Here is a 13,696-nt window from a genome sequence, read left to right on the forward strand (position 1 = left end):
CTGTACTGCTTAATCAGGATGATAGAAACACTGTTGCCACTTTTCAGCAAGTTGTAATACAGAAATAAACAGTTTTTCACAAACAAGGTCTAAATAATGTTTGATGCACTCTGTAAGTACTATTTTTGCTGTACTGTTTAAACTCGATGAAAGGAACATTGTTGACACTTTTCAGCAAGTTGCAAGTTGCAATCATGTAATACAGAAATAAACAGTTTTTCAAAAACAAGGTCTAAGTCATGTTTGAGTCACTGAAAGTACCAACCATTTTGCTGTACTGTTTAAGCTCGATGAAAGGAACATTGTTGACACTTTTCAGCAAGTTGCAATCATGAAATACAGAAAAAACAGTTTTTCACAAACAAGGTCTAAATCATGTTTGATGCACTCTGATAGTCCATTTCTGCTGTACTGCTTAATCAGGATGATAGGAACACAGTTGACACTTTTCAGCAAGTTGCAATCATGTAATACAGAAATAAACAGTTTTTCAAAAACAAGGTATAAGCCATGTTTGAGTCACTCTGTAAGTACCATTTTGCTGTACTGTTTAAGCTCGATGAAAGGAACATTGTTGACACTTTTCAGCAAGTTGCAATCATGAAATACAGAAAAAACAGTTTTTCACAAACAAGGTCTAAGTCATGTAAGTACAATTTTGATGTACTGTTTTAAGCTCGATGATAGAAACACTGTTGACACTTTTCAGCAAGTTGTAATACAGAAATAAACAGTTTTTCACAAACAAGGTCTAAATAATGTTTGATGCACTCTGTAAGTACCATTTTTGCTGAACTGTTTAAACTCGATGAAAGGAACATTGTTGACACTTTTCTGCAAGTTGCAATCATGTAATACAGAAATAAACAGTTTTTGAAAAACAAGGTCTAAGCCATGTTTGAGTCACTCTGTAAGTACCATTTTGCTGTACTGTTTAAGCTCAATGAAAGGAACATTGTTGACACTTTTCAGCAAGTTGCAGTCATGAAATACAGAAAAAAACAGTTTTTCACAAACAAGGTCTAAATCATGTTTGATGCACTCTGATAGTCCATTTCTGCTGTACTGCTTAATCAGGATGATAGGAACACTGTTGACACTTTTCAGCAAGTTGCAATCATGTAATACAGAAATAAACAGTTTTTCAAAAACAAGGTCTAAGCCATGTTTGAGTCACTCTGTAAGTACCATTTTTGCTGTACTGTTTAAGCTCGATGAAAGGAACATTGTTGAAACTTTTCAGCAAGTTGCAATCATGAAATACAGAAAAAAACAGTTTTTCACAAACAAGGTCTAAGTCATGTAAGTACAATTTTGCGGTACTGCTTAATCAGGATGATAGAAACACTGTTGACACTTTTCAGCAAGTTGTAATACAGAAATAAACAGTTTTTCACAAACAAGGTCTAAATAATGTTTGATGCACTCTGTAAGTACCATTTTTGCTGAACTGTTTAAACTCGATGAAAGGAACATTGTTGACACTTTTCAGCAAGTTGCAATCATGTAATACAGAAATAAACAGTTTTTCAAAAACAAGGTCTAAGCCATGTTTGAGTCACTCTGTAAGTACCATTTTGCTGTACTGTTTAAGCTCGATGAAAGGAACATTGTTGACACTTTTCAGCAAGTTGCAATCATGAAATACAGAAAAAAACAGTTTTTCACAAACAAGGTCTAAGTGATGTAAGTACAATTTTGCTGTACTGTTTAAGCTCGATGATAGAAACACTGTTGACACTTTTCAGCAAGTTGTAATACAGAAATAAACAGTTTTTCACAAACAAGGTCTAAATAATGTTTGATGCACTCTGTAAGTACCATTTTTGCTGAACTGTTTAAACTCGATGAAAGGAACATTGTTGACACTTTTCAGCAAATTGCAATCATGTAATACAGAAATAAACAGTTTTTCACAAACAAGGTCTAAGTCATGTAAGTACAATTTTGCTGTACTGCTTAATCAGGATGATAGAAACACTGTTGACACTTTTCAGCAAGTTGTAATACAGAAATAAACAGTTTTTCACAAACAAGGTCTAAATAATGTTTGATGCACTCTGTAAGTACTATTTTGCTGTACTGTTTAAACTCGATGAAAGGAACATTGTTGACACTTTTCAGCAAGTTGCAAGTTGCAATCATGTAATACAGAAATAAACAGTTTTTCAAAAACAAGGTCTAAGTCATGTTTGAGTCACTGAAAGTACCAACCATTTTGCTGTACTGTTTAAGCTCGATGAAAGGAACATTGTTGACACTTTTCAGCAAGTTGCAATCATGAAATACAGAAAAAACAGTTTTTCACAAACAAGGTCTAAATCATGTTTGATGCACTCTGATAGTCCATTTCTGCTGTACTGCTTAATCAGGATGATAGGAACACTGTTGACACTTTTCAGCAAGTTGCAATCATGTAATACAGAAATAAACAGTTTTTCAAAAACAAGGTCTAAGCCATGTTTGAGTCACTCTGTAAGTACCATTTTGCTGTACTGTTTAAGCTCGATGAAAGGAACATTGTTGACACTTTTCAGCAAGTTGCAATCATGAAATACAGAAAAAACAGTTTTTCACAAACAAGGTCTAAGTCATGTAAGTACAATTTTGCGGTACTGCTTAATCAGGATGATAGAAACACTGTTGACACTTTTCAGCAAGTTGTAATACAGAAATAAACAGTTTTTCACAAACAAGGTCTAAATAATGTTTGATGCACTCTGTAAGTACCATTTTTGCTGAACTGTTTAAACTCGATGAAAGGAACATTGTTGACACTTTTCAGCAAGTTGCAATCATGTAATACAGAAATAAACAGTTTTTCAAAAACAAGGTCTAAGCCATGTTTGAGTCACTCTGTAAGTACCATTTTGCTGTACTGTTTAAGCTCGATGAAAGGAACATTGTTGACACTTTTCAGCAAGTTGCAATCATGAAATACAGAAAAAACAGTTTTTCACAAACAAGGTCTAAGTCATGTAAGTACAATTTTGCTGTACTGCTTAATCAGGATGATAGAAACACTGTTGACACTTTTCAGCAAGTTGTAATACAGAAATAAACAGTTTTTCACAAACAAGGTCTAAATAATGTTTGATGCACTCTGTAAGTACTATTTTTGCTGTACTGTTTAAACTCGATGAAAGGAACATTGTTGACACTTTTCAGCAAGTTGCAAGTTGCAATCATGTAATACAGAAATAAACAGTTTTTCAAAAACAAGGTCTAAGTCATGTTTGAGTCACTGAAAGTACCAACCATTTTGCTGTACTGTTTAAGCTCGATGAAAGGAACATTGTTGACACTTTTCAGCAAGTTGCAATCATGAAATACAGAAAAAAACAGTTTTTCACAAACAAGGTCTAAGTCATGTAAGTACAATTTTGATGTACTGTTTTAAGCTCGATGATAGAAACACTGTTGACACTTTTCAGCAAGTTGTAATACAGAAATAAACAGTTTTTCACAAACAAGGTCTAAATAATGTTTGATGCACTCTGTAAGTACTATTTTTGCTGTACTGTTTAAACTCGATGAAAGGAACATTGTTGACACTTTTCAGCAAGTTGCAAGTTGCAATCATGTAATACAGAAATAAACAGTTTTTCAAAAACAAGGTCTAAGTCATGTTTGAGTCACTGAAAGTACCAACCATTTTGCTGTACTGTTTAAGCTCGATGAAAGGAACATTGTTGACACTTTTCAGCAAGTTGCAATCATGAAATACAGAAAAAAACAGTTTTCACAAACAAGGTCTAAGTCATGTAAGTACAATTTTGATGTACTGCTTAATCAGGATGATAGAAACACTGTTGACACTTTTCACTAAGTTGTAATACAGAAATAAACAGTTTTTCACAAACAAGGTCTAAATAATGTTTGATGCACTCTGTAAGTACTATTTTGCTGTACTGTTTAAACTCGATGAAAGGAACATTGTTGACACTTTTCAGCAAGTTGCAATCATGTAATACAGAAATAAACAGTTTTTCAAAAACAAGGTCTAAGTCATGTTTGAGTCACTCTGTAAGTACCATTTTGCTGTACTGTTTAAGCTCGATGAAAGGAACATTGTTGACACTTTTCAGCAAGTTGCAATCATGAAATACAGAAAAAACAGTTTTTCACAAACAAGGTCTAAGTCATGTAAGTACAATTTTGATGTACTGCTTAATCAGGATGATAGAAACACTGTTGACACTTTTCACCAAGTTGTAATACAGAAATAAACAGTTTTTCACAAACAAGGTCTAAATAATGTTTGATGCACTCTGTAAGTACTATTTTTGCTGTACTGTTTAAACTCGATGAAAGGAACATTGTTGACACTTTTCAGCAAGTTGCAATCATGAAATACAGAAAAAAACAGTTTTTCACAAACAAGGTCTAAATCATGTTTGATGCACTCTGATAGTCCATTTCTGCTGTACTGCTTAATCAGGATGATAGGAACACAGTTGACACTTTTCAGCAAATTGCAATCATGTAATACAGAAATAAACAGTTTTTCAAAAACAAGGTCTAAGCCATGTTTGAGTCACTCTGTAAGTACCATTTTTGCTGTACTGTTTAAGCTCGATGAAAGGAACATTGTTGACACTTTTCAGCAAGTTGCAATCATGAAATACAGAAAAAAACAGTTTTTCACAAACAAGGTCTAAGTCATGTAAGTACAATTTTGATGTACTGTTTTAAGCTCGATGATAGAAACACTGTTGACACTTTTCAGCAAGTTGTAATACAGAAATAAACAGTTTTTCACAAACAAGGTTTAAATAATGTTTGATGCACTCTGTAAGTACCATTTTTGCTGAACTGTTTAAACTCGATGAAAGGAACATTGTTGACACTTTTCAGCAAGTTGCAATCATGTAATACAGAAATAAACAGTTTTTCAAAAACAAGGTCTAAGCCATGTTTGAGTCACTCTGTAAGTACCATTTTGCTGTACTGTTTAAGCTCGATGAAAGGAACATTGTTGACACTTTTCAGCAAGTTGCAATCATGAAATACAGAAAAAAACAGTTTTTCACAAACAAGGTCTAAGTCATGTAAGTACAATTTTGCTGTACTGCTTAATCAGGATGATAGAAACACTGTTGACACTTTTCAGCAAGTTGTAATACAGAAATAAACAGTTTTTCACAAACAAGGTCTAAATAATGTTTGATGCACTCTGTAAGTACCATTTTTGCTGAACTGTTTAAACTCGATGAAAGGAACATTGTTGACACTTTTCAGCAAGTTGCAATCATGTAATACAGAAATAAACAGTTTTTCAAAAACAAGGTCTAAGCCATGTTTGAGTCACTCTGTAAGTACCATTTTGCTGTACTGTTTAAGCTCGATGAAAGGAACATTGTTGACACTTTTCAGCAAGTTGCAATCATGAAATACAGAAAAAAACAGTTTTTCACAAACAAGGTCTAAGTCATGTAAGTACAATTTTGCTGTACTGCTTAATCAGGATGATAGAAACACTGTTGACACTTTTCAGCAAGTTGTAATACAGAAATAAACAGTTTTTCACAAACAAGGTCTAAATAATGTTTGATGCACTCTGTAAGTACCATTTTTGCTGAACTGTTTAAACTCGATGAAAGGAACATTGTTGACACTTTTCTGCAAGTTGCAATCATGTAATACAGAAATAAACAGTTTTTGAAAAACAAGGTCTAAGCCATGTTTGAGTCACTCTGTAAGTACCATTTTGCTGTACTGTTTAAGCTCAATGAAAGGAACATTGTTGACACTTTTCAGCAAGTTGCAGTCATGAAATACAGAAAAAAACAGTTTTTCACAAACAAGGTCTAAATCATGTTTGATGCACTCTGATAGTCCATTTCTGCTGTACTGCGTAATCAGGATGATAGGAACACTGTTGACACTTTTCAGCAAGTTGCAATCATGTAATACAGAAATAAACAGTTTTTCAAAAACAAGGTCTAAGCCATGTTTGAGTCACTCTGTAAGTACCATTTTTGCTGTACTGTTTAAGCTCGATGAAAGGAACATTGTTGACACTTTTCAGCAAGTTGCAATCATGAAATACAGAAAAAAACAGTTTTTCACAAACAAGGTCTAAGTCATGTAAGTACAATTTTGCTGTACTGCTTAATCAGGATGATAGAAACACTGTTGACACTTTTCAGCAAGTTGTAATACAGAAATAAACAGTTTTTCACAAACAAGGTCTAAATAATGTTTGATGCACTCTGTAAGTACTATTTTGCTGTACTGTTTAAGCTCGATGAAAGGAACATTGTTGATACTTTTCAGCAAGTTGCAATCATGTAATACAGAAATAAACAGTTTTTCAAAAACAAGGTCTAAGTCATGTTTGAGTCACTCTGTAAGTACCATTTTGCTGTACTGTTTAAGCTCGATGAAAGGAACATTGTTGACACTTTTCAGCAAGTTGCAATCATGAAATACAGAAAAAACAGTTTTTCACAAACAAGGTCTAAGTCATGTAAGTACAATTTTGATGTACTGCTTAATCAGGATGATAGAAACACTGTTGACACTTTTCACCAAGTTGTAATACAGAAATAAACAGTTTTTCACAAACAAGGTCTAAATAATGTTTGATGCACTCTGTAAGTACTATTTTTGCTGTACTGTTTAAACTCGATGAAAGGAACATTGTTGACACTTTTCAGCAAGTTGCAATCATGAAATACAGAAAAAACAGTTTTTCACAAACAAGGTCTAAATCATGTTTGATGCACTCTGATAGTCCATTTCTGCTGTACTGCTTAATCAGGATGATAGGAACACAGTTGACACTTTTCAGCAAATTGCAATCATGAAATACAGAAAAACAGTTTTTCACAAACAAGGTCTAAGTCATGTAAGTACAATTTTGATGTACTGTTTTAAGCTCGATGATAGAAACACTGTTGACACTTTTCAGCAAGTTGTAATACAGAAATAAACAGTTTTTCACAAACAAGGTTTAAATAATGTTTGATGCACTCTGTAAGTACCATTTTTGCTGAACTGTTTAAACTCGATGAAAGGAACATTGTTGACACTTTTCAGCAAGTTGCAATCATGTAATACAGAAATAAACAGTTTTTCAAAAACAAGGTCTAAGCCATGTTTGAGTCACTCTGTAAGTACCATTTTGCTGTACTGTTTAAGCTCGATGAAAGGAACATTGTTGACACTTTTCAGCAAGTTGCAATCATGAAATACAGAAAAAAACAGTTTTTCACAAACAAGGTCTAAGTCATGTAAGTACAATTTTGCTGTACTGCTTAATCAGGATGATAGAAACACTGTTGACACTTTTCAGCAAGTTGTAATACAGAAATAAACAGTTTTTCACAAACAAGGTCTAAATAATGTTTGATGCACTCTGTAAGTACCATTTTTGCTGAACTGTTTAAACTCGATGAAAGGAACATTGTTGACACTTTTCAGCAAGTTGCAATCATGTAATACAGAAATAAACAGTTTTTCAAAAACAAGGTCTAAGCCATGTTTGAGTCACTCTGTAAGTACCATTTTGCTGTACTGTTTAAGCTCGATGAAAGGAACATTGTTGACACTTTTCAGCAAGTTGCAATCATGAAATACAGAAAAAAACAGTTTTTCACAAACAAGGTCTAAGTCATGTAAGTACAATTTTGCTGTACTGCTTAATCAGGATGATAGAAACACTGTTGACACTTTTCAGCAAGTTGTAATACAGAAATAAACAGTTTTTCACAAACAAGGTCTAAATAATGTTTGATGCACTCTGTAAGTACCATTTTTGCTGTACTGTTTAAACTCGATGAAAGGAACATTGTTGACACTTTTCAGCAAGTTGCAATCATGTAATACAGAAAAAACAGTTTTTGAAAAACAAGGTCTAAGCTGAGTCACTGTAAGTACCATTTTGCTGTACTGTTTAAGCTCGATGAAAGGAACATTGTTGACACTTTTCAGCAAGTTGATCAGATACAATCATTAAATCCAGACAGAAAAAACAGCTTTTATCACACACAAGCTCTAAATCATGTTTGATGCACTCTGATAGTCCATTTCTGCTGTACTGCTTTAATCAGGATGATAGGAACACTGTTGACACTTTTCAGCAAGTTGCAATCATGTAATACAGAAATAAACAGTTTTTCAAAAACAAGGTCTAAGCCATGTTTGAGTCACTCTGTAAGTACCATTTTGCTGTACTGTTTAAGCTCGATGAAAGGAACATTGTTGACACTTTTCAGCAAGTTGCAATCATGAAATACAGAAAAAAACAGTTTTTCACAAACAAGGTCTAAGTCATGTAAGTACAATTTTGCTGTACTGCTTTAAGCTCGATGATAGAAACACTGTTGACACTTTTCAGCAAGTTGTAATACAGAAATAAACAGTTTTTCACAAACAAGGTCTAAATAATGTTTGATGCACTCTGTAAGTACTATTTTTGCTGAACTGTTTAAACTCGATGAAAGGAACATTGTTGACACTTTTCAGCAAGTTCCAATCATGTAATACAGAAATAAACAGTTTTTCAAAAACAAGGTCTAAGCCATGTTTGAGTCACTCTGTAAGTACCATTTTGCTGTACTGTTTAAGCTCGATGAAAGGAACATTGTTGACACTTTTCAGCAAGTTGCAATCATGAAATACAGAAAAAACAGTTTTTCACAAACAAGGTCTAAGTCATGTAAGTACAATTTTGCTGTACTGCTTAATCAGGATGATAGAAACACTGTTGACACTTTTCAGCAAGTTGTAATACAGAAATAAACAGTTTTTCACAAACAAGGTCTAAATAATGTTTGATGCACTCTGTAAGTACTATTTTTGCTGTACTGTTTAAACTCGATGAAAGGAACATTGTTGACACTTTTCAAGGCAAGTTGCAATCATGAAATACAGAAATAAACAGTTTTTCACAATCAAGGTCTAAGTCATGTAAGTACAATTTTGCTGTACTGTTTAAGCTCGATGATAGAAACACTGTTGACACTTTTCAGCAAGTTGTAATACAAAAATTGATACAAATCATTAAAATCCAGACAGAAAATATTTACACAAGAAGCAACCTATTATCACACAGTCAAACAAGGTCTAAGTCATGTTTGATTCACTCTGATAGTACCAACCATTTCTGCTGTACTGCTTTAAGCTCGATGATAGGAACACTGTTGACACTTTTCAGCAAGTTGCAATCATGTAATACAGAAATAAACAGTTTTTCAAAAACAAGGTCTAAGCGTCATGTAAGTACCATTTTGCTGTACTGCTTAACTCAGGATGAAAGGAACACTGTTGACACTTTTCAGCAAGTTGCAATCATGAAATACAGAAATAAACAGTTTTTCACAAACAAGGTCTAAGTCATGTCGTAAGTACCATTTTGGTGTACTGTTTAAGCTCGATGAAAGGAACATTGTTGACACTTTTCAGCAAGTTGCTAATACAGAAATAAACAGTTTTTCACAAACAAGGTCTAAATCATGTTTGATGCACTCTGAAAGTACCATTTTTGCTGTACTGCTTAATCAGATGAAAGGAACACTGTTGACACTTTTCAGCAAGTTCCAATCATGTAATACAGAAATAAACAGTTTTTCAAAAACAAGGTCTAAGCCATGTTTGAGTCACTCTGTAAGTACCATTTTGCTGTACTGTTTAAGCTCGATGAAAGGAACATTGTTGACACTTTTCAGCAAGTTGCAATCATGAAATACAGAAAAAAACAGTTTTTCACAAACAAGGTCTAAGTCATGTAAGTACAATTTTGCTGTACTGCTTAAGCTCGGATGATAGAAACACTGTTGACACTTTTCAGCAAGTTGTAATACAGAAATAAACAGTTTTTCACAAACAAGGTCTAAATAATGTTTGATGCACTCTGTAAGTACCATTTTGCTGTACTGTTTAAGCTCGATGAAAGGAACATTGTTGACACTTTTCAGCAAGTTGCAATCATGTAATACAGAAATAAACAGTTTTCAAAAACAAGGTCTAAGCCATGTTTGAGTCACTCTGTAAGTACCATTTTGCTGTACTGTTTAAGCTCGATGAAAGGAACATTGTTGACACTTTTCAGCAAGTTGCAATCATGAAATACAGAAAAAAACAGTTTTTCACAAACAAGGTCTAAGTTCATGTAAGTACAATTTTGCTGTACTGCTTAAGTCAGGATGATAGAAACACTGTTGACACTTTTCAGCAAGTTGCAATCTGAAATACAGAAATAAACAGTTTTTCACAAACAAGGTCTAAATAATGTTTGATGCACTCTGTAAGTACTATTTTTGCTGTACTGTTTAAACTCGATGAAAGGAACATTGTTGACACTTTTCAGCAAGTTGCAATCATGAAATACAGAAAAAAAACGTTTTTCACAAACAAGGTCTAAATCATGTTTGATGCACTCTGATAGTCCATTTCTGCTGTACTGCTTAATCAGGATGATAGGAACACTGTTGACGCTGTTCAGCAAGTTTTAATACAGAAATAAACAGTTTTTCACAAACAAGGTCTAAATAATGTTTGATGCACTCTGTAAGTACCATTTTTGCTGAACTGTTTAAACTCGATGAAAGGAACATTGTTGACACTTTTCAGCAAGTTGCAATCATGTAATACAGAAATAAACAGTTTTTGAAAAACAAGGTCTAAGCCATGTTTGAGTCACTCTGTAAGTACCATTTTGCTGTACTGTTTAAGCTCGATGAAAGGAACATTGTTGACACTTTTCAGCAAGTTGCAATCATGAAATACAGAAAAAAACAGTTTTTCACAAACAAGGTCTAAATCATGTTTGATGCACTCTGATAGTCCATTTCTGCTGTACTGCTTAATCAGGATGATAGGAACACTGTTGACACTTTTCAGCAAGTTGCAATCATGTAATACAGAAATAAACAATTTTTCAAAAACAAGGTCTAAGCCATGTTTCAGTCACTCTGTAAGTACCATTTTGCTGTACTGTTTAAGCTCGATGAAAGGAACATTGTTAACACTTTTCAGCAAGTTGCAATCATGAAATACAGAAAAAAACAGTTTTTCACAAACAAGGTCTAAGTCATGTAAGTACAATTTTGCCTTACTGTTTAAGCTCGATGATAGAAACACTGTTGACACTTTTCAGCAAGTTGTAATACAGAAATAAACAGTTTTTCACAAACAAGGTCTAAATAATGTTTGATGCACTCTGTAAGTACCATTTTTGCTGAACTGTTTAAACTCGATGAAAGGAACATTGTTGACACTTTTCAGCAAGTTGCAATCATGTAATACAGAAATAAACAGTTTTTCAAAAACAAGGTCTAAGCCATGTTTGAGTCACTCTGTAAGTACCATTTTTGCTGTACTGTTTAAGCTCGATGAAAGGAACATTGTTGACACTTTTCAGCAAGTTGCAATCATGAAATACAGAAAAAACTGTTTTTCACAAACAAGGTCTAAGTCATGTAAGTACAATTTTGCTGTACTGCTTAATCAGGATGATAGAAACACTGTTGACACTTTTCAGCAAGTTGTAATACAGAAAAAACTGTTTTTCACAAACAAGGTCTAAATAATGTTTGATGCACTCTGTAAGTACTATTTTTGCTGTACTGTTTAAACTCGATGAAAGGAACATTGTTGACACTTTTCAGCAAGTTGCAAGTTGCAATAATGTAATACAGAAATAAACAGTTTTTCAAAAACAAGGTCTAAGTCATGTTTGAGTCACTGAAAGTACCAACCATTTTGCTGTACTGTTTAAGCTCGATGAAAGGAACATTGTTGACACTTTTCAGCAAGTTGCAATCATGAAATACAGAAAAAAACAGTTTTTCACAAACAAGGTCTAAATCATGTTTGATGCACTCTGATAGTCCATTTCTGCTGTACTGCTTAATCAGGATGATAGGAACACAGTTGACACTTTTCAGCAAGTTGCAATCATGTAATACAGAAATAAACAGTTTTTCAAAAACAAGGTCTAAGCCATGTTTGAGTCACTCTGTAAGTACCATTTTGCTGTACTGTTTAAGCTCGATGAAAGGAACATTGTTGACACTTTTCAGCAAGTTGCAATCATGAAATACAGAAAAAAACAGTTTTTCACAAACAAGGTCTAAATCATGTTTGATGCACTCTGATAGTCCATTTCTGCTGTACTGCTTAATCAGGATGATAGGAACACAGTTGACACTTTTCAGCAAGTTGCAATCATGTAATACAGAAATAAACAGTTTTTCAAAAACAAGGTCTAAGCCATGTTTGAGTCACTCTGTAAGTACCATTTTGCTGTACTGTTTAAGCTCGATGAAAGGAACATTGTTGACACTTTTCAGCAAGTTGCAATCATGAAATACAGAAAAAAACAGTTTTTCACAAACAAGGTCTAAGTCATGTAAGTACAATTTTGCTGTACTGTTTTAAGCTCGATGATAGAAACACTGTTGACACTTTCAAGCAAGTTGTAATACAGAAATAAACAGTTTTTCACAAACAAGGTCTAAATAATGTTTGATGCACTCTGTAAGTACTATTTTTGCTGTACTGTTTAAACTCGATGAAAGGAACATTGTTGACACTTTTCAGCAAGTTGCAAGTTGCAATAATGTAATACAGAAATAAACAGTTTTTCAAAAACAAGGTCTAAGTCGTGTTTGAGTCACTGAAAGTACCAACCATTTTGCTGTACTGTTTAAGCTCGATGAAAGGAACATTGTTGACACTTTTCAGCAAGTTGCAATCATGAAATACAGAAAAAAAACAGTTTTTCACAAACAAGGTCTAAATCATGTTTGATGCACTCTGATAGTCCATTTCTGCTGTACTGCTTAATCAGGATGATAGGAACACAGTTGACACTTTTCAGCAAGTTGCAATCATGTAATACAGAAATAAACAGTTTTTTCAAAAACAAGGTCTAAGCCATGTTTGAGTCACTCTGTAAGTACCATTTTGCTGTACTGTTTAAGCTCGATGAAAGGAACATTGTTGACACTTTTCAGCAAGTTGCAATCATGAAATACAGAAAAAAACAGTTTTTCACAAACAAGGTCTAAGTCATGTAAGTACAATTTTGCTGTACTGCTTAATCAGGATGATAGAAACACTGTTGACACTTTTCAGCAAGTTGTAATACAGAAATAAACAGTTTTTCACAAACAAGGTCTAAATAATGTTTGATGCACTCTGATAGTCCATTTCTGCTGTACTGCTTAATCAGGATGATAGGAACACAGTTGACACTTTTCAGCAAGTTGCAATCATGTAATACAGAAATAAACAGTTTTTCAAAAACAAGGTCTAAGCCATGTTTGAGTCACTCTGTAAGTACCATTTTGCTGTACTGTTTAAGCTCGATGAAAGGAACATTGTTGACACTTTTCAGCAAGTTGCAATCATGAAATACAGAAAAAAACAGTTTTTCACAAACAAGGTCTAAGTCATGTAAGTACAATTTTGCTGTACTGCTTAATCAGGATGATAGAAACACTGTTGACACTTTTCAGCAAGTTGTAATACAGAAATAAACAGTTTTTCACAAACAAGGTCTAAAAAATATTTGATGCACTCTGTAAGTACTATTTTTGCTGTACTGTTTAAACTCGATGAAAGGAACATTGTTGACACTTTTCAGCAAGTTGCAATCATGAAATACAGAAAAAAAACGTTTTTCACAAACAAGGTCTAAATCATGTTTGATGCACTCTGATAGTCCATTTCTGCTGTACTGCTT

This window comes from Salmo salar, chromosome ssa07 (genome assembly GCF_905237065.1).
Source record: "Salmo salar chromosome ssa07, Ssal_v3.1, whole genome shotgun sequence".
Lineage (NCBI taxonomy): Eukaryota > Metazoa > Chordata > Actinopteri > Salmoniformes > Salmonidae > Salmo > Salmo salar.